A 22182-nucleotide genomic window follows, 5' to 3' on the forward strand; every position below is an offset into this window, starting at 1 on the left:
TAAGAGTTCTTGACAATCAAGGCCATGTTTGTCTAAGTCTCTTACATCACTTGGTGAAGACAAGTGTTTAGTATAATACTTTTTATTTTTAATCTTTTGCACTTTTTATTTGGTTTTGTATTAATGACTTTAATAACTAGTTGCTTATGTTGAAGGTGACTTTTCCTTATCGTTTGTCCGTGGTGTCTTGCCATTATTTTACTGTCTATATAAAATAAAAGATTTTCATCATTCATATCTCCACGGTCTATATGGAGGTATGTTGGCTACCTGGTCGGGGGTTAAGGGAACGGTTTGGTAAGGGTCTTGCCCTTGTTCAGCGTTTAGAGGTCCTGCAAGGGACCTGGGTCAAATTTAGTAGGACCTCCTTCGATACCCAAAGGTATTGGATGGCGGGGGTCCAAACTCTTTGACCCCCTCATAAGTTAACTACTATTAATACTATAACCCGGCTATTTAGGACTGTATCCCTGCTGACTCAGACTACTTAGTCGAGGGTAACGTCACCTCCAAAAGAGGGGCCTACCATAATTTGCATTAATAACTTAATTCATTATCTTTTAATAATCCGACCCTTTAGGATTGTATCCTTGCTGACTCAAACTACTGGGTTGAGGGTAACGTCGCCTTCAAAAGAGGGGCCTGCTACAATAACTAAGATGATCTCTTAAACAAGTGCAAAAGTGCGAAAATAATCAAAGGTTATACTAATACACGAGTCGGATCCAAGTGATTCATCTTGTCTATCTGTTTTTATTTTTATTTTATTTTTTCAGCATTTAGTTAGTTTTATTTTTTTTTAGTTTAAAAATCTTTTCTAACATTTTGATTTGATTAGACGTTGAGGATAAACCGGTACTAAAAGCTCTTGTGTCCTTGGACGACCTCGGTATCTTACCAACACTATACTACGTCCACGATGGGTGCACTTGCCCATATGTGTGTTTAGTGTTAGTAAATATCGTGTTTTATAAATTTAAAACTTGGCTAAAAAGTGTAAAAAGGGCTTAAAATATATACCAAAAATATATTACACTACACGCACATCAGTAAGAGCAGTAAGCGGCACAACGATCTTAGAGAATCCTTCGATAAATCGTCGATAATAGCCCGCTAGTCCGAGAAAAGAACGAACTTCAGACGGGTTCTTTGGCGTAATCCAGCTTTTAACTGCTTCAATCTTCGCGGGATCGACATGAATACCCTGACTATTCACGATGTGACCCAGAAACTGAACCTCCTCCAACCAGAATTCGCACTTGGAGAACTTGGCATAGAGTTGGTTCCCCTGGAGTAACTCGAGAACCAAACGTAGATGTTGCGCGTGTTCGGCTTTCGACTTGGAATAAATCAAGACATCGTCGATGAACACGATGACGAAACGCTCAAGATAAGGTTTACACACGCGATTCATCAGATCCATAAAAACTGCGGGTGCGTTGGTTAGCCCAAAAGGCATAACAACGAACTCATAGTAGCCGTAGCGAGTGCGAAAGGCGGTTTTGGGTATATCTTCCTCTTGTATGCGTAGCTGGTGATAACCTGAACGTAGATCAATCTTCGAGAAGCATGATGCACCTTGTAGCTGATCAAACAAATCGTCGATTCGAGGTAGGGGATAACGGTTCTTGATGGTCAGCTTATTCAATTCCCGATAGTCGATGCACATCCTGAACGACCCATCCTTCTTTTTTACGAAAAGGACTGGTGCGCCCCAAGGAGAGGTGCTCGGGCGAATAAAGCCTTTTTCAAGTAACTCCTGGAGTTGGTTTGAGAGTTCCCTCATTTCGGATGGCGCGAGTCGATAAGGGGCTTTAGCAACAGGGTTAGCTCCAGGAATAAGGTCGATACGAAAGTCAATATCACGACTTGGCGGTAGTCCGGGAAGATCATCAGGGAACACCTGAGGAAATTCACGAACCACTGGGACGTCTTTGACTTCAACCTTCTTTTTCTTTTCCTTCTCCGCTACTACAATGTTGGCCAAGAAGGCTCTGTATTCCTTGCGGAGATACTTGCTAGCTTGGATACACGACATGAGCTTGAGACCTTTCGAAGCTGTTTCACCGTATACACATAAGAGATCACCATTTGCGAGCGAGAATCAAATCATCTTTTCAAAACACACAACTTCAGCATGGTTTTCGCGAAGAAAGTCCATGCCTACTATGACGTCAAAACTTCCGAGTTGCATCGGAATGAGATCAATTGGGAAGAGGTGATTGTTAAGCTCGAGGGTACAATCACGAAGAACAGAGTTAACTGTGATGGTTCTTCCAGTAGCAACTTCGACTTCGAATGACGAGGGGAGATAAGAACGCTTACGACTAAGGAGCTTCTCGAATTCAAACGACACAAAGCAGTTATCGGCTCCAGTATCAAACAAACATGATGCATAAATACCATTCACAAGGAACGTACCATTAACCACGTTGTTGTCAGCCTGGACTTGACGGGCGTTGGTGTTAAAGGTTCTGGCACGGGCTGCTTGCTGCTGCTGCTGAGGCTGCTGCTGTTGCTGCTGCTGCTGGGGTTCTTGTTTCACAAACCGGTTCGGACACATGTTTGCGAAGTGGTTAGGATCACCACATGCAAAGCAGACTCGAGCATTAAACACCGGTGCTTGAGCTGCAGGTTGGCCTTGAGGGGCTGGGAGTAGAGCTTGATGAGCGGCGGCTTGAACTGGGGCTTGACGGGGACCATAGCGACAATTCGCAGTGAAATGCCCGTAGAGGTTGCAGTGGGCGCAGAAACGACAGGTGATTCCCACCGGATGATGGTATGAACATGTCGGGAAGAGCGGGTGGGGACCTGTGTAAGCGCGCTTGGCTGGCGGCGCATTGATCACTGGGGCTTGTCGATGGTGAGACTGCTGCTGAGCCTGTACGGCTTGCAGAGGAGCAGCAGTCGTTGTCACAACACAGTTCTTGTTGCTGGAGCTGTTGTTATTGTGCTTCTTCTTTCTTCTTGATGACTTGGAGGGTTGAGCAGTGGTGGTGTCGACGGTCGATGCGGTGGTGGCTTGGTGCAGAGACTTGGTATGCTTATCCCAAAAACCAGACTTTACCCGCTTGTCATTGATCTCAGCGGCAAGCAGGTAGGTCTCTTCAATCGATGATGGCTTGGCAGCATGAACGAAATCGGCAACACAATCGGGTAGAGCTCGAATATATTTCTTGATGGCCATGTCTGACGTCTTGACTTGATCGGGGCAAATGATGCTGAGCTGTTTAAAGCGTGCAGTCAAGGCAGCGTTATCTCCATCCTTCTGCTTAATGTTCCAAAACTCGTCCTCTAGCTTTTGGCGTTCATGGGGAGGGCAGAATCCGTCCATCATGATGGCTTTCAGCTCCTTCCATGTCAGCTCATAAGCTGCATCATTCCCGCTTTTGTTTCGTTCGGCCGTCCACCAGTCTAGAGCTCGGGACTGGAAGACGCCTGTAGCATTGAGGGTGCGGAGATTTTCTGAACAGCCGCTTTGGCGCAGAGTGACTTCGATAGAATCAAACCATTGAAACATAGCCGTTGGGCCATCTTCTCCGGTGAATTCCTTTGGTCCACATGCCTTGAACTGTTTAAAGCTGAAACCAGTCTTGTTGGTATCTTTAGGAGCATCGATTCGCGACTCCTCAGACGATTTGCTGGCGTTTTCATAGACATCGCTCACAGCTTTTGCCACACTCTTGGCAATGATAGCAGCAAGACGTCTGTCTCTCTTCTCTTGGCGAGTAAGTGGGGTTCGGTGTCCAGATGACGACATGGTCTGCAACAGAGATCGTCGTAGGTCTCAGACACAATAATCGAATCTCACCTCACACGTCTACTACTTAGAAATACGTCGAAACACGCATCACATAATCACATAAACGCAACTTCACAGATTCACATAATCACAGAAGCACAGAAGCATATAGAGCACAGAGACACCTAAGCACAGAAGCACATACACATTTAATCACAGATGCAGTCAGAATATAGAAACCTATCATTCAAAGCTCACGAGTCGTTCGTATATAGCGATCGCGTATAGTGTATCGAATAGTATAGTATGTTCATATAGCATGTCGAGTATAGTATAAGCGTATATTGTAGCATAGTATCGTCTAGATTTGTAACGACTTGTTAGCGTTTTGAGGTAGAAGAGCAGTGCGAATCGTGTGTGTTTATTGAAGTGATAACAAAAATCGAGTGAACATCAAAATTTAAACACATAAACAGGTAAACACCCATAAAACACATAAAATCGACGAATCATCAGAGTTGGCAGTTGCGGGCTCAGAATCGAAACACATAAAACCGAGAAATAGATTGTCTGCGGCTACTAGACATCGACTACCCAAAGCGATTCGACTATTCGCAGTAGACTTGTCGTCACTTTTCGACTTTCGGGATCGCGTTTCTGCCTCGATTCTTGGGCATTCCACATGTGTTCCTTAGGTCATACTTGTGAGTTCAGGTTGTTGGAGTCCGTCGAGGCTTTGGTGGGATAAATAAAAATCCGAAAGAAGTTGTCTAAGGTTAGGGTTTTACCCCTAGCTTAGCAACTTCTTCCTTGTTTTAGTAAAATTTTGAGGAGATTATTCATCAAAATATGGATTTCACTCCTGATTTGGTATAATTCTCCTCGTTCGTTATCGAAAATAATGAGGAAATCATTGATAAATTGACAAAATCAGCATCGATCAAACAATTTAGTCGAGAGTTTGCGGCTTTCACACCTAATCTCGACTAATTCGCTTGACTCTATTTGAAAATTCGAGTGCAGTGATAGCGAAGAATATTAGAATATAGCACATACGCTTGGTCTGTTGGTTCCTAACTATAGTCTAGGTCTCTAAGACAACAACCCGGACTAGGTCGTGTCTAGCCTAATTCCCTATTGTTATGGCTCTGATACCAATCTGTCACACCCCAACCGATGGCGGAATCATCGGGGCATGGCACTGAGCGAAACAGATTGTCCAGAAGTTTCCACGACAACTTTTATACTATTCAGTAAAATGATACGTCCCATACCGTATCCTAAATAATACAATATGTTATTACAGATAACAACTAGTCAAGTAATTCTGTTCCGACAACTCATATTTAATTAAAAATGAATAAATATTGTTCAAATGCTCCTAAAGACCCAGTCGGACAAGATCTACAGACAACTATGCTTTAGACGCTTGTTCCTGACAGACAACTATTTGTTGGGGGCCTCTAGAGCTTTATTCTAGCCTCGTTTTCCTAGCAAGCAAACATCTTAAACACCTCTCACATACGTTAAAATAAAGTCAATACATATAATGTAAAGGTGAGCATACAAGTTTGATAATAGCATAATAGAGTTCGAATACTTTACGCATAATCAGCACGTACACAGAGGAAAACGAAGCATGTTAATTATCGACATGGATCTATCAATACCAATGACTGCGGGTTGACTGTCCGAGACAGTTCGCAATACATGATTACCACCGTAATACATGCAAGTAATTGTCCTTAACAACCCCCGTGTGAACGGGTGCTGAGTCCAAACTATAGTACTACGTCGTTAAGGTAGGTAGACAGCATTCCACGTGTAAACATAACAACAAGCATTCATTTAGTCACGTAATACATGCGATTCGGTTAGCGTTCAAATAGTTTGAGTAGTGTGATCGATTGTGTTTTGATATAAGTAACGTGTGTAACACCCAAAAGTGCTAAAAGCAAAAGGGATCGAGTATACTCACAGCGATTGATTGACGGATTGAAGGGAGCGCTTGAGAGTAGGGTTAGCCTGAACAGTTCGATAGCATAACGATGAATACGTGTAAAATGGAAACAAGTGTAAGTGGGTCGGTGTGACAACTCGTAATTCGAACCTACTTCTGTTCAATGTTACGTGCTTATGTGAACTATTACGATTATTAAACGTTATGATTTTGTGTTTTGTGCAATGTGATGTATGTATGTATATATTGGCTCAAACGCACAATACGAACCGATCGCACAACACTTACTGGAACGCACAAGGCCATTTGGGCCACACCTTGTAATCGGACCCATAGGGCAGCCGAGTTGGGCTCGGCCCACTTCCTTTTAGGCGCGACCAAACACTCTCTAGGGAGTTGTTTTCTCATTTGTTACAAATCATAGCACACACAAGTTCACAAAACCCTAGTGCTCTCTTTCTCCTCTCAAACCCGACGACGAACAACCCTTTGGGATCGAAGATCTTGCCTTTCATTCGGCTCACCTCCCCTTGTTTGATTTCAATCGGTTAGTGTTATATCCTTACTTGATTCTAGTATGATTGATACTTGGTGTATGATAGATTGAATGATGTTTATGTGTTGATATTGATGTAAATCGGACACCATAATATCCATCTAAGAACCGAAGGAATGCATGTAACTGGCCATATGTTGTGTGTGATTTATATGGTGAATTGATACTTGATTGCTAAATTAATCAACTGATCGATTATGTTACACGTGAACTCGAGTGGGTTGTTAATTGGGTATCGTTGAATTGGGTTGGTGAATAAAATGATTAGGATGTTTGTTCTTGATTAAGCCGGTTAGGGTTCATATGAAATTCATAACAAAAACCTTGTTTGATCGAAAGAATGTTAATCAAATAGATGGAAATTATGTTAATTGATTGAGATAAAACAGGAAACTTGTTGCATGATGTAACCGATTGAACATAATTTCCGGAACTTAAATACAGTCGCACAAGACCTTTTGAGCGCACAAAACTAGTCACTCGCACAAGGAGTCTAGTCGCACAAGGGGACCCTAATCGCACAATGTCACATATAAAGGTTACCGGTTGGGCCGAACCAGCCCCAAACACAAACGCACAAACTGTTGGGCCGGACAGCCCAAGTGTCAAGTCGCACAAGGCAACTGGATCGCACAAGTTGTATTTTCTTGATAGCTTTTGGGCCGCACATGTATGCTAAATGTTTATATACTACTGGGCCTTGAAGCCCAAGTCACAAGCGCACAATCCAATCAGGATCGCACGAGTCCGTCCGACCGCACAAGTTCACTATGTGTTATATATTTGGGCCGCTTATGTTATTGGATCGCATAAGGCCACTTATATGTCGTTGTTGGGCCGAGAAGGTGTTATTGATCTGTTATGATATTTGGGCCTATGTTAGTTGAATCGCACAGTGAGTTGGGCCAATATTAATTGGGCTTCTTGATACACTACTTGATTTATACGTGATTGCCATGATCAATACGTGTTAGTAACGTGTTAACTTGTATGAAATATACGTGCATTATTTAAGTCAAGACCTGACTTGTATGGTAACACTGTTAGGACGTGATTGACCATTCTTAATTCAAGTAACTCTGGTATAACCTGCCGAGCAAACCAAGGTGAGTTCATTGCATTTCTCTAAGCATGCGTCCCGGTGGTTTGGGACAACTGGTAAACATTTGAAAGGGAAACTCTGGGTAACCAATTAACTTGGGTATTGGTACATGTACAAGGGATCGATCATTACCAATGCTCGGTTAGGAGCATTGGGGTTGTTAAGGGGCACACTCCCCGGATACATATGGGCACACTCCCTAGGGTATCTAGCATGAGCAACATCGTATCGTAACGTTGAATCGCATTAACATACATATGGTAACAAAACACGTTAACAAAACCTTGAACTCACCAGCGTAGTCTGACACACTTGTTTGCATGCTTGTAGGTCGTTAACCTTGGGAACATGGACTTGCTATCTGGGGATGCTGGAGTGGTCATGGATCGAGGCTTTCGTATTATCTTATGTTAATACATTGGTTTAAGTTTTATTACGAAACATTTGCTAAATAACTTATTATATGCTTCCGCTACACAACTTTTGGGAATTGTTATCATGTTTGACACTTTTATTGGTAATTAATGTAACACCCATGTTATAATTTTTAAAGTTTTCGTATAAATAACGAAAATAAACATGAAATTTCGATTAAGTATTCTTAGAAAATACAAGTAATCTAAAACTTTTACAACTTAAAAGTTTTCAACATAATATAGATAAGTTCGTTGTTTAAAAGATATGGCGTAACGCCGTGCGGAAGCTTTAATCCCGAGTGTTAGATTTTATTGTGTTCGGTTCCTCATCGAGCTTGATCTTCATCCGGGCACTCTTGGCATTCACCTATGATCAAAACCGTTAAAATCATTAGTTTTGACGTTGTTATATAATAATATAATCCCAAGGCTTAATGCCACATTAGAAATAACAAAAATATAAAAAGTGATTCTGAATCCACCGTAAATTACGGTATCACCGTAATTTACGGTGAGACCTGGAAGTGTCTGGTCACCGTAAACCAGGAGATCTGCTCCGTAAACCATATCACAACCACCGTAATTTACGGTAGTACCTGGAATGTCAGGTTTTGTTTTGTTTGATCATTACTCCAAGACCCAACTCTCGGTTTTCAGTTTTCTATGATACTAATTCGTTAAAACCTCATATTTCTAATATGTTATAAAATATTCAAAATCAACCATCAAACCATCATAATCCGAAACAATAACCATGCCTTACCTGATTATTCGACCCGTTTGGCTCGTCTACGGAATTCCTTCCTTTTTGACGACTACCAACGAGTTCTAACCATCTTTTGACCAAATATTCAATGTAGCGATATCATCGCTATATTTCATAGTAACTTATATTCTAAAATTCAACTACGCATATCGCCATGATCTAATTAATGCGTACCTGGCTCGAGTCAACATATAGACCCGTTTTGTACCTTTCTTTTATTAGCCGCTACTTTATAGCAACGCAATAATCCACTTCCCGTTCACTCCTGCGAACATTTAACTTAACAACCAAACATTAGTCGATATTGTCAAATAGTGTCATCACCACCATTTGACCCATTTGGTATTTATGACCAAACATTTATACTTATGTCAAATCATGGCTTTTAATATCCCATTCACACATCCGACCCATTTCAAGTTTTAACTACAAGATCATTCTTCTTACGTATCTAACTCGTTATGGCTTACACCATGGGTATCCTTTTTAATCCCAACTTACATATAGTCAACATGTGACTAATTTACCCTTTTTCCCATTACTAGTTTCGCTATAAGGTAACCTTAAAGAAATCTTATAAATTCTTAGTCGATTCACGACTAAATTACCCTTTTGTCCATTTTACCATTAACCATGGTTTTGATCACTTTTATTCGTTCCGACTCATATTGCTTAGTGTCGGAACTTCAATTTCGAATGTAATCGGTTGTCACATTTATCATCTATAAAATACATACGTTTACTACAAATGGGTGTAAGCTTTACTTACCTCGCGTTCGCGCAAACATTCTTCACATCCATGATCGTTTGACCCGTTCCTTTCCAAGCTCCCACCTAGCTTGTTTAGAGCCAACTATATCATAACATCCATAAGATGGTTAGATTGGTCATCCTATATAATGGCCAACACCCTATGGACCCCCTTTTTTTTACACACTTATCAATCAAAACATGCCATATATTCAACAATTAGTTTCATACCATAATTCTTTTCATTCACTAACCGTTTGACCCGTTAGTGAAGTTACTTATACAACTAGTTAGTAAGTGATTTTAAACACTTTAAGCATGTCACATAAAGTGCCATTTGTTCCCAACAATCAATACTTCATGCCTAAAGCAAGTATATACAATCCTATGTCTTTTTCTTGGTTAATAAAAACATTATTTATGTGCAGCGATTTTCTATTTAGCTGCTGTGATTGACCATTTTGACCCGTTTAAAATCTGAATTAGATCAACATGTTCAAAGATGGATCGTAGAACACTCCAATACCTTCACAAACATATAAGGTACACCTTCTAACAAATTTTCTATGATTTTATACGATTTTTATAAAATCAGCTCAGCAACTATATTTTTCATTTTTTTAACAGCTTTCAAGTTCTCAACAGCAGTTTTAATTCGCCTTTTTGACCTATTTAACAACCACATTTGTTTCTTATGATTGAAAACAGTAAAAATTTACTTCATAAGCTTTCCGAAAAGGTATGGAACACCCGAAACGGATAAACGGTTGATTTTATATGATTTTTTTAAGATTAGTAAAAATCCATATAAAAAGCTGCGGAAATCATGTTTAGGGTCCTTTTAAATTCGACCCAAACCATCAAATGCAACCCATTTCCATAGCTAAAACCCTTATTAAACTCTTGGTAATGGTTAGAAACCTATAACATAGTGATTGTAGGCTAAGAGATGTCAAAAACCTCATCCATTTCAAGAAGTCATCATATGAATCCTAATTTTATCATCTTCTCAAATTTATCTTTGTCAATTTAAGAACTAGAACTAAAATTAACATATTTTGGTGATTCTCATACACCATCATGTTTAATTTCATACAAATCAAGATTTGTCATAAACTCACTACTCATGAAATCATCAAATTAAGCTCTACATACAAACTAGTAGACAACACGATTCACTTGGGCATTCTAACGAGCACCTTATGGGCATGATTTTTATACCTCTTCTATTTAGTTCATGGCTAATATTTTTAACCAAGTTTCAATCATTAAATCAAACCCTTATGTCTAGCACTCATGAACAATATCAAATCTTGCATCGTAACATCAATTTTTCTCAGATTTACCATCACTTTTCAAGTGTTCATCATATTTTCATAAAACCCATTTACCACTTACAAGGTTAATCCTTCAATCACTTGTTTATGACATTTAATTACCAATTTCACATCTAGGGTTCGTTCCTAGACTTATACTAGTGTCAATTTCACTATAACATTCAATCATTCACACTAAAATTTCATTCATGCATGATTATCACAAACTCAAAATATCACCAAACTATAAATTTCGACATACCTTACGATCCCCTTAGCTCGGTGATCGTTTATATGTATTCAAATCCGAGTTTGGTCTTCAATTGCACCTTCAATTAGAAGATTTTGTGGAGTTTAGGGTTTTACCCTTTTTCTTCCTGCTCTGGTCGTTCCCCACGCACACACTGATGTGTGTGTGTTTGATTTCTTTTTTTTTTTATAAAAGTCTAGTTTGGCCACTTATACATAATCAGCCCCTTTAGTTTATATTTTTAGACTATTTTCACATCAAACTAACTTCTTTCATTTAATTACAAGACTTGTACTAAGTTATTTATTTCCTAGTTACTTTATCTTGTTCACAACCCGTTTTATTTTAAGTCCCGTTAAATCTCGGGCCTTTTTATATACTTTGCTTTCTCAAAGTATTTCTCATCCTTTTAATATATATATATATATATATATATATTAGATTTATTTATTTAAATACTACAATTTACCGGGTAAGTTTTATCACTTACTGTATTTTACCCGTCGTGTAGTGTTAACGTGGTTTGATTACCAAACCCGTTTTCGGGGTGTTACAAGTCTACCCCCCTTAAAGAGGTTTCGTCCTCGAAACCTTTTCTTACATAATTCATTGAGTTTAAACTCAATGTATTTGAGCTGAGAATTCTTCTAATCATTATTTATACTTTTATCCAATTATTAGTATTACCAGAAAAGTATGGTAACATCTTTTTGGTTATTTTTTTGTTGTCTACGTATCTCATACAACACAGTGCAACTCGGAATAACGTGATCTCGTTATTTCCACTAGTTTAGTTACTTAGCGATATTCCTCGCTTTTATATCCTATCGAATTCCTTGTGAATCCGTTACTTTGACCCGTTTAAAGGTCTTTAGTGAAATATTTCACTTTTAGCAACAATTTTCTTTGTTTTCAAATTTATTTATTCGGTTTAGTCATACCGAATTTACTGCTTACAAGCAAACCAAATTTCTTAACTTAAATTGCTGACCTTAACCGGTTTCGCTAACTAGACTTATTAGTCCGGTTTCTTTTTGCCACTCGCTTGGTGAGAATGTGATTACACCTCACATTGCATTTCTTGACCGTGATCGTGTCACGTCATGTTTAACTTATATCAACCTTTCATTTTCAAAAATACCACTTTTCGAATATATCGTCTTGCACCTATCGATGTTAAGACTCATACTCTTTGATATTTGTTATTTCCAAATTCGTCTATAGTATTCATGTTTGTTAAAACATTGTTTCTTACTAAAACTAAATTTTAGTTTAACGTTTTTCCTTTTTAACTATGTCAATTACTCATATTATGGAAATTGACAATCCATAATTTATTCTTTTCCGTTTTCATTTTACGCGGGGAATCATAACTTGTTCCCTTGCTTTACACTATTGACCCGTAGGTCCTTTTTGGCCCCTCCATTTTCCTTAATTGACTCGTTTGACTCATTTTAGGTGAATTTTCATCACCCATGAATGTCAGACTTCGTTCTTTATTTGACCCATCCAACTTTGAAATGGTTGAACGTAATTACCAAAATTTATGTTTGCGAAAATTCTTATCATCTTTTAGTCATGACTCATATTCCGAGTCTTTTGACTTTCTATTTCGCGTTCCTGTTTCTCAGTCTACGCATGTGTTTAAATCCTTACCCACCAACCGGGTGTTTTACCGAAGTCGTTATTATTGCAACCCTTACGGTATGTATTATGACTTCGTTTCACTTTTATATTCCTACTTCGTTCTCAAATTTGGTGTTTTACAAAATCGGCCCGTTAAGAGTCATATTTGTATTCTTCGGGTTCGAGTGTAAGTACACCCCTTCCCAATACATGTCTACATCATTTTACATGTTTGCATTTTCCGGGTTCGAGTGTAAGTACACCCCTTCCCAATACATGTCTACATCATTTTACATGTTTGCATTTTCCGGGTTCGAGTGTAAGTACACCCCTTCCCAATACATGTCTACATCATTTTACATGTTTGCATTTTCCGGGTTCGAGTGTAAGTACACCCCTTCCCAATACATGTCTACATCATTTTACATGTTTGCATTTTCCGGGTTCGAGTGTAAGTACACCCCTTCCCAATACATGTCTGATTATCTTACGTGTTTCTTTGTCCCTTCACTCAGGCTCATTATCTTAATGTAATACGCTTCCGTCACTCGGCTGTGCGTTTACATTGTGATCACATATTTTGCTTATTTGATTCATTTGGGTACCTTTAATTTGTCCCACTTACCCCGTCCTTATTACATCGGATGTAAGCATGTCCATTATGAAAAGTTCATGGTATCATGTGTTCACTACCTACTTGGCCAGAGTAGGCGATCAATACATGACATACATGACCTTTTTATAATTTTCACGTCACGCCCCATGTAAGTAACACCTCTATTCATTTCTCTTGGAAACAATATCCCGAATAGGTATTCTATTCAGGTTTTTCCAAGTTTTTCTATTTACATATGCAACTATCAGTTTCTATGTATTTGTTGCATATTTCTATTCGTGCAATTAAAATTATAAAAATGTGCACCTGGTAATGCTTGCCCTGTCAGGCTTCTCTTGCCGTTAGCCTTGTTCGCGATCGTTACGCGATTTAGGTCCTTGGTGAGCATGTTCTACTTGTCGTACTTTGGACCGTCCCTTCGTCAAGTCAACAATTTGTTAGACTTCCGCTATCTTTAGATGCGAGTGTCCTTCAACTGAAACATTTACAAGAGTTAATTATATCAACTTTAATAATCACCCGTATTATAATACAAGGCTTTTTCTATACGCGCCAACGCGCGTATTTTCATTAACTATATCAATCATTTTAATTAGGGTAACGTGTATCACACGATAACCCTATGTGTTGTTTACAACACTTTAGCACACTAAACCATTAACATACATGTACTTACCGGATTTACGATCAAGCCTCGAACCGAACACACCTCACTCTTTAACCATGAGCTCTGATTACCAACTTGTAACTCCCATGTTATAATTTTTAAAGTTTTCGTATAAATAACGAAAATAAACATGAAATTTCGATTAAGTATTCTTAGAAAATACAAGTAATCTAAAACTTTTACAACTTAAAAGTTTTCAACATAATATAGATAAGTTCGTTGTTTAAAAGATATGGCGTAACGCCGTGCGGAAGCTTTAATCCCGAGTGTTAGATTTTATTGTGTTCGGTTCCTCATCGAGCTTGATCTTCATCCGGGCACTCTTGGCATTCACCTATGATCAAAACCGTTAAAATCATTAGTTTTGACGTTGTTATATAATAATATAATCCCAAGGCTTAATGCCACATTAGAAATAACAAAAATATAAAAAGTGATTCTGAATCCACCGTAAATTACGGTATCACCGTAATTTACGGTGAGACCTGGAAGTGTCTGGTCACCGTAAACCAGGAGATCTGCTCCGTAAACCATATCACAACCACCGTAATTTACGGTAGTACCTGGAATGTCAGGTTTTGTTTTGTTTGATCATTACTCCAAGACCCAACTCTCGGTTTTCAGTTTTCTATGATACTAATTCGTTAAAACCTCATATTTCTAATATGTTATAAAATATTCAAAATCAACCATCAAACCATCATAATCCGAAACAATAACCATGCCTTACCTGATTATTCGACCCGTTTGGCTCGTCTACGGAATTCCTTCCTTTTTGACGACTACCAACGAGTTCTAACCATCTTTTGACCAAATATTCAATGTAGCGATATCATCGCTATATTTCATAGTAACTTATATTCTAAAATTCAACTACGCATATCGCCATGATCTAATTAATGCGTACCTGGCTCGAGTCAACATATAGACCCGTTTTGTACCTTTCTTTTATTAGCCGCTACTTTATAGCAACGCAATAATCCACTTCCCGTTCACTCCTGCGAACATTTAACTTAACAACCAAACATTAGTCGATATTGTCAAATAGTGTCATCACCACCATTTGACCCATTTGGTATTTATGACCAAACATTTATACTTATGTCAAATCATGGCTTTTAATATCCCATTCACACATCCGACCCATTTCAAGTTTTAACTACAAGATCATTCTTCTTACGTATCTAACTCGTTATGGCTTACACCATGGGTATCCTTTTTAATCCCAACTTACATATAGTCAACATGTGACTAATTTACCCTTTTTCCCATTACTAGTTTCGCTATAAGGTAACCTTAAAGAAATCTTATAAATTCTTAGTCGATTCACGACTAAATTACCCTTTTGTCCATTTTACCATTAACCATGGTTTTGATCATTTTTATTCGTTCCGACTCATATTGCTTAGTGTCGGAACTTCAATTTCGAATGTAATCGGTTGTCACATTTATCATCTATAAAATACATACGTTTACTACAAATGGGTGTAAGCTTTACTTACCTCGCGTTCGCGCAAACATTCTTCGCATCCATGATCCGTTTGACCCGTTCCTTTCCAAGCTCCCACCTAGCTTGTTTAGAGCCAACTATATCATAACATCCATAAGATGGTTAGATTGGTCATCCTATATAATGGCCAACACCCTATGGACCCCCTTTTTTTTTACACACTTATCAATCAAAACACGCCATATATTCAACAATTAGTTTCATACCATAATTCTTTTCATTCACTAACCGTTTGACCCGTTAGTGAAGTTACTTATACAACTAGTTAGTAAGTGATTTTAAACACTTTAAGCATGTCACATAAAGTGCCATTTGTTCCCAACAATCAATACTTCATGCCTAAAGCAAGTATATACAATCCTATGTCTTTTTCTTGGTTAATAAAAACATTATTTATGTGCAGCGATTTTCTATTTAGCTGCTGTGATTGACCATTTTGACCCGTTTAAAATCTGAATTAGATCAACATGTTCAAAGATGGATCGTAGAACACTCCAATACCTTCACAAACATATAAGGTACACCTTCTAACAAATTTTCTATGATTTTATATGATTTTTATAAAATCAGCTCAGCAACTATATTTTTCATTTTTTTAACAGCTTTCAAGTTCTCAACAGCAGTTTTAATTCGCCTTTTTGACCTATTTAACAACCACATTTGTTTCTTATGATTGAAAACAGTAAAAATTTACTTCATAAGCTTTCCGAAAAGGTATGGAACACCCGAAACGGATAAACGGTTGATTTTATATGATTTTTTTAAGATTAGTAAAAATCCATATAAAAAGCTGCGGAAATCATGTTTAGGGTCCTTTTAAATTCGACCCAAACCATCAAATGCAACCCATTTCCATAGCTAAAACCCTTATTAAACTCTTGGTAATGGTTAGAAACCTATAACATAGTGATTGTAGGCTAAGAGATGTCAAAAACCTCATCCATTTCAAGAAGTCATCATATGAATCCTAATTTTATCATCTTCTCAAATTTATCTTTGTCAATTTAAGAACTAGAACTAAAATTAACATATTTTGGTGATTCTCATACACCATCATGTTTAATTTCATACAAATCAAGATTTGTCATAAACTCACTACTCATGAAATCATCAAATTAAGCTCTACATACAAACTAGTAGACAACACGATTCACTTGGGCATTCTAACGAGCACCTTATGGGCATGATTTTTATACCTCTTCTATTTAGTTCATGGCTAATATTTTTAACCAAGTTTCAATCATTAAATCAAACCCTTATGTCTAGCACTCATGAACAATATCAAATCTTGCATCGTAACATCAATTTTTCTCAGATTTACCATCACTTTTCAAGTGTTCATCATATTTTCATAAAACCCATTTACCACTTACAAGGTTAATCCTTCAATCACTTGTTTATGACATTTAATTACCAATTTCACATCTAGGGTTCGTTCCTAGACTTATACTAGTGTCAATTTCACTATAACATTCAATCATTCACACTAAAATTTCATTCATGCATGATTATCACAAACTCAAAATATCACCAAACTATAAATTTCGACATACCTTACGATCCCCTTAGCTCGGTGATCGTTTATATGTATTCAAATCCGAGTTTGGTCTTCAATTGCACCTTCAATTAGAAGATTTTGTGGAGTTTAGGGTTTTACCCTTTTTCTTCCTGCTCTGGTCGTTCCCCACGCACACACTGATGTGTGTGTGTTTGATTTCTTTTTTTTTTTATAAAAGTCTAGTTTGGCCACTTATACATAATCAGCCCCTTTAGTTTATATTTTTAGACTATTTTCACATCAAACTAACTTCTTTCATTTAATTACAAGACTTGTACTAAGTTATTTATTTCCTAGTTACTTTATCTTGTTCACAACCCGTTTTATTTTAAGTCCCGTTAAATCTCGGGCCTTTTTATATACTTTGCTTTCTCAAAGTATTTCTCATCCTTTTAATATATATATATATATATATATATATATATTAGATTTATTTATTTAAATACTACAATTTACCGGGTAAGTTTTATCACTTACTGTATTTTACCCGTCGTGTAGTGTTAACGTGGTTTGATTACCAAACCCGTTTTCGGGGTGTTACAATTAATAACATGTTTTATTTAAGTACTTATTATTGGTTCAATGTGATTGGTGGCTCGAACTCTGATGCGTAACACGCCTCGCGGGGTTTCCGCAGGTGGTATTCTGGGGGTGTTACAGTTTGGTATCAGAGCCACTGGTTATAGTGAACTAGGTTTTAAAACGTTTTGTAAAACCAGACTATAACCGAACAACTTCGAAAATCGATCATGACACTCAGCTCCAGATTGCAAGGTTCGTCTCTCTCTCACTTTATACATTACTTGCTTAGCAGTCACACACAACGTATATGAACTGAAACATTTGACCCCATAGTGACTTGATAGAGTGACACTACTCTTCGACTCATGTAAACCATAGACCTGTGATACCATCTGTTGTGTTGTTTGAACGGGGGAAACTTTGAGCGCAAGCTAAGAGGCACTGAGACAAGCATGCAAATTACCTTATTATTATGGGTGCACACTTAATAATAACGTGGGGTGCATGCAAGTCCCAGTGAGGCTTATCGAGCGTGAGAAGGGTTCTGCCTCATTGTGTGTGAACTTGGTAGTATGTAGATCTCAACGTGATACATGATTTCCATCTCGTTTCGATTTCCTGAATCGGTTCATCTCCATATATAGAATCATGAGTGGACGAGGACACGAACGTGGCAACATCAACATGACTCCGGCTGAGTTGGCTGACTTAATCAACACCCGTGTGGCAGAGGCTTTAGCAGCCTATCAAGCTGGTACGGAATGTACCAAGTATTTTCCTCTTATACCGCGTACACGTCTTTTCCCTCCTATAATGTGTTTCCTTTCGTCATTTAGGTCAGCAAGTGCAACCTCAACCTAACCAGCCTGCGTGTACGTTCAAAATGTTTATGGACTGTAAGCCACAGACCTTCATCGGGACTGAAGGGGCTGTGGGACTTCTGAGATGGTTCGAGAAAGCAGAGTCTGTGTTTGCTATCTGTAACTGTCCCGCTGGGGAAAGGGTGAAATATGCTGCGGGTACCTTGGCGGATGGTGCCATAACGTGGTGGAATGCCTAAGTCCAACTGTTAGGCATCGAGGCAGCGAATGCTACAACTTGGGATGATTTCAAAGAGCTGATTCGGGAAGAGTATTGTCCTCGGGACGAGGTCCAGAAGTTGGAAAACGAGTACTACGACTTGAAGATGGTTGGATCTGAAGTCGAAGCGTATATGAAACGATCGTATGAATTGGCCGACATATGCCCAAACCTGTCACGACCCATGTCTCGGAGGATTGAGTTGTTTATCAAGGGGCTGCCTCCGCGTGTGAAAAGTCTGGTTACTGCAGCACATCTCAATGATTTAACCCAGATTGTCCGTTTGACCCACAAGATTGTGGATCAAGAAGTGGAGAGTAACTCGTTACCGCCGCGTGTTTCAACCACTACTACTGCTGCACCCACTGCCACTGCGTCCGCTAATGATAACAAGCGGAAGTGGAACGATTACGACAAAGCATCTAGTGCGGGTCAGACTCAGAAAAGGCCAGACAACTATAGCAATCGCGGCATCAGCCAGTCGTCTTCTGTCAATCAAGGCCAAGGGAGTAGCCAAAGTCAGGGTCAGTATGCGGGGAGAAAGCCACGGTGTAACAAGTGTGGCTATCATCATTTCGGGCCGTGTGGTCGGACATGTAACAGGTGTGGTAAGGCGGGCCATGAGGCCAGGGATTGTAGGGCCCCACAGCCCAAACACCAGCAGCAACAGAACCAGCAAAACCAGAGACAACAGGGACAACCACCCCAGCAGAACCAGGGTTTCAGGAAGGGGTGCTATCAGTGTGGGGACGAGGGTCACTTTAAGCGGGATTGCCCTCAGCTAAACCAGAACGCTAACGACAACAACCGCCCGAATAACAACAATGCTGGGAACAACAACAACAACGGCAACAATGGGGGAAATGGTGCTCGAGGCAGAGTGTTCCAGCTTGGAGCAGGGGATGCCAGGAATGACGGCAACGTGTAACTGGTACGTTTCCTGTAAACAATCGTATTGCTTCTGTATTATTTGATTCGGGTGCCGATTGGAGTTATGTGTCCCTAGAGTTTAGTCAACGATTAGGGATAACCCCAACACCTTTAGAGGTTAAACAAGTAGTAGAATTAGCAGATGGTAAGACGACAGAAGCCTCGAATGTCCTTTTCGGGTGCAAACTAGACCTCGTGGGTCAAGTGTTTGATATAGATCTCCTTCCCGTTACGCTCGGTAGTTTCGATATAGTGGTAGGCATGGATTGGTTGTCCAAGCACCAAGCGGAGATTCTGTGCAAGGAAAAAGTTGTGCGTATTCCCCTTCCAGACGGGGAGACATTATCAGTCCAGGGACATCGTAGTGGAACGATGGTTGGTATTATCTCGGCCATGCACGCGCAGAGGTATCTGCAAAAGGGGTATCCTGCAATGTTAGCGTTAGTTACCAACGCTCAGTCTGAAGAGAGAAAGATCGAGGATCTACCAGTGGTACGAGAATTCGCTGATGTGTTCCCAGAGGAGCTACCAGGGTTACCTCCCCACCGTCAAGTAGAATTTCAGATTGATCTTGTGCCGGGAGCGGCTCCAATTGCTCGAGCTCCTTACCGGTTAGCACCTAGAGAATTACAGGAGCTGTCTAATCAGCTACAAGAGTTATTGGATAGGGGTTTCATTCGACCCAGTTCTTCGCCTTGGGGAGCTCCAGTTCTGTTTGTGAAGAAGAAAGACGGGTCATTCCGTATGTGTATCGATTATCGGGAGCTCAACAAGGTAACCATTAAGAACCGCTATCCGTTACCACGCATCGACGACTTATTTGACCAGCTGCAAGGGTCAAGTTTCTATTCGAAGATCGACTTAAGGTCGGGTTACCACCAGGTAAGGGTTAGAGAAGAGGATATTCCCAAGACTGCTTTTCGAACGCGCTACGGACACTATGAGTTTTTAGTCATGCCGTTTGGATTGACTAATGCACCAGCGGTCTTCATGGATCTCATGAACCGCGTATGTAAGCCATATCTCGACGAGTTTGTTATAGTGTTTATTGACGACATCTTAGTCTATTCCAAGAACAAGGAAGATCACGAGCGCCACCTACGCCTCATCTTGGAACTTTTGAGAAGGGAACAGCTGTATGCAAAATTTTCTAAGTGCGACTTCTGGATTCGAGAAGTGCATTTCCTTGGCCACGTTGTTAATGAGAAAGGGATACATGTGGATCCTGCAAAGGTGGATGCAGTTAAGAATTGGGCGGCACCAAAGACTCCCTCCGAGGTGCGATAATTTCTTGGTCTCGCGGGATACTATCGAAGGTTTATTAGAGACTTCTCGAAAATCGCTCAACCTCTCACCTCACTAACACAGAAGAACACGGTATACTCTTGGGGAACGAAGCAGGAAGAGGCCTTCCAGTTGTTAAAGCAGAAACTTTGCAGTGCACCGATCTTGTCATTACCAGAGGGTACCGAAGATTTTGTGGTCTACTGTGATGCGTCGATTCAAGGTCTCGGCTGTGTGTTAATGCAACGCGAGAAGGTGATAGCCTATGCTTCGCGACAGTTGAAGATTCACGAGAAAAACTACACGACACACGACTTGGAGTTAGGAGCGGTGGTATTTGCGTTGAAGATCTGGAGACACTATCTGTACGGTACCAAATGCACCATCTACACCGACCATAGGAGTCTTCAGCATATCTTCGACCAGAAAGAATTGAATATGCGGCAACGGCGATGGGTTGAATTATTGAACGATTATGAATGTGCCATCAAGTATCATCCGGGCAAGGCGAACGTTGTAGCTGACGCCCTCAGCAGAAAGGATAATGCACCTAGGCGTGTACGAGCATTGCAACTCACGATCCAGTCCAATCTTCCTTCCCAGATACGAGACGCTCAGTTAGAAGCGTTGAAACCAGAGAACGTCCAAGCTGAAGCTTTACGCGGCTCAAGACAACGACTAGAGCAAAAGGGAGACGGTGCTTACTACGTAACCGGACGCATTTGGGTCCCATTCTTTGGCAACTTACGGGAACTTGTAATGGAAGAGGCACATAAGTCACGTTACTCCGTACATCCTGGATCAGATAAGATGTACCATGACTTAAAAACTACGTACTGGTGGCCTAGCATGAAAGCTCATATAGCAACCTACGTCAGCAAATGTTTGACTTGTGCTAAAGTCAAAGCGGAGCATCAAAAGCCCTCAGGTCTACTGCAGCAACCAGAGATACCCACATGGAAGTGGGAACAGATCGCTATGGATTTTGTGACAGGATTACCCAGAACTCAGGCCGGAAACGATACCATTTGGGTGATTGTTGATCGCCTCACGAAGTCAGCACACTTCTTAGCAATCAAGGAAACAGACAAGTTTTCTCAATTGGCAGCAATCTACCTTAAGGAAGTGGTTTCTAGGCATGGGGTGCCAACTTCTATCATTTCAGACCGAGATCCGCGTTTCACTTCAGAGTTATGGCAGTCAATGCATAAATCGTTCGGTTCCCAACTCGACATGAGTACCGCTTATCACCCGCAGACGGATGGTCAAAGCGAGCGCACCATCCAGACACTTGAAGACATGTTGCGGGCGTGTGTGATTGATTTTGGGAAAGGGTGGGAGAAACACTTGCCATTGATAGAGTTCTCCTACAACAACAGCTACCATACAAGCATTATGGCAGCTCCCTTCGAAGCACTGTACGGACGGAAATGTCGTTCACCTCTCTGTTGGCATGAGGTGGGTGATAGTCAGATCACAGGCCCTGAGTTTGTTCTTGAGGCATCAGAAAGCATTGTGCAGATCCGAAACC

General features: G+C 40.0%; 2 long non-coding RNA genes across 6 annotated transcripts; both read right to left on the reverse strand.

Moving 5' to 3' along the window:
- Positions 1-7901: 7901 nt before the first annotated feature.
- On the reverse strand, positions 7902-11254 carry LOC110884855. Of its 3 annotated transcripts, none has more exons than XR_002561615.2 (4): positions 10871-11254; positions 9312-9395; positions 8717-8821; positions 7902-8143 (listed from the first exon to the last, which is right to left on the reverse strand). It is a non-coding gene; the product is annotated as an uncharacterized LOC110884855 (long non-coding RNA). The 3 variants fall into 3 exon arrangements; XR_002561616.2 differs by having other exon boundaries at positions 8717-8807; positions 10871-11253; XR_002561614.1 differs by lacking the exons at positions 9312-9395; positions 10871-11254 and having other exon boundaries at positions 8717-9305.
- Positions 11255-13859: 2605 nt separating this feature from the next.
- Positions 13860-17217, reverse strand: LOC110884854. Of its 3 annotated transcripts, none has more exons than XR_002561612.2 (4): positions 16831-17197; positions 15270-15354; positions 14675-14779; positions 13860-14101 (listed from the first exon to the last, which is right to left on the reverse strand). It is a non-coding gene; the product is annotated as an uncharacterized LOC110884854 (long non-coding RNA). The 3 variants fall into 3 exon arrangements; XR_002561613.2 differs by having other exon boundaries at positions 14675-14765; positions 16831-17192; XR_004869397.1 differs by having other exon boundaries at positions 13860-14779; positions 16831-17217.
- Positions 17218-22182: the final 4965 nt, after the last annotated feature.

Source organism: Helianthus annuus, chromosome 10, assembly GCF_002127325.2.
Source record: "Helianthus annuus cultivar XRQ/B chromosome 10, HanXRQr2.0-SUNRISE, whole genome shotgun sequence".
NCBI lineage: Eukaryota > Viridiplantae > Streptophyta > Magnoliopsida > Asterales > Asteraceae > Helianthus > Helianthus annuus.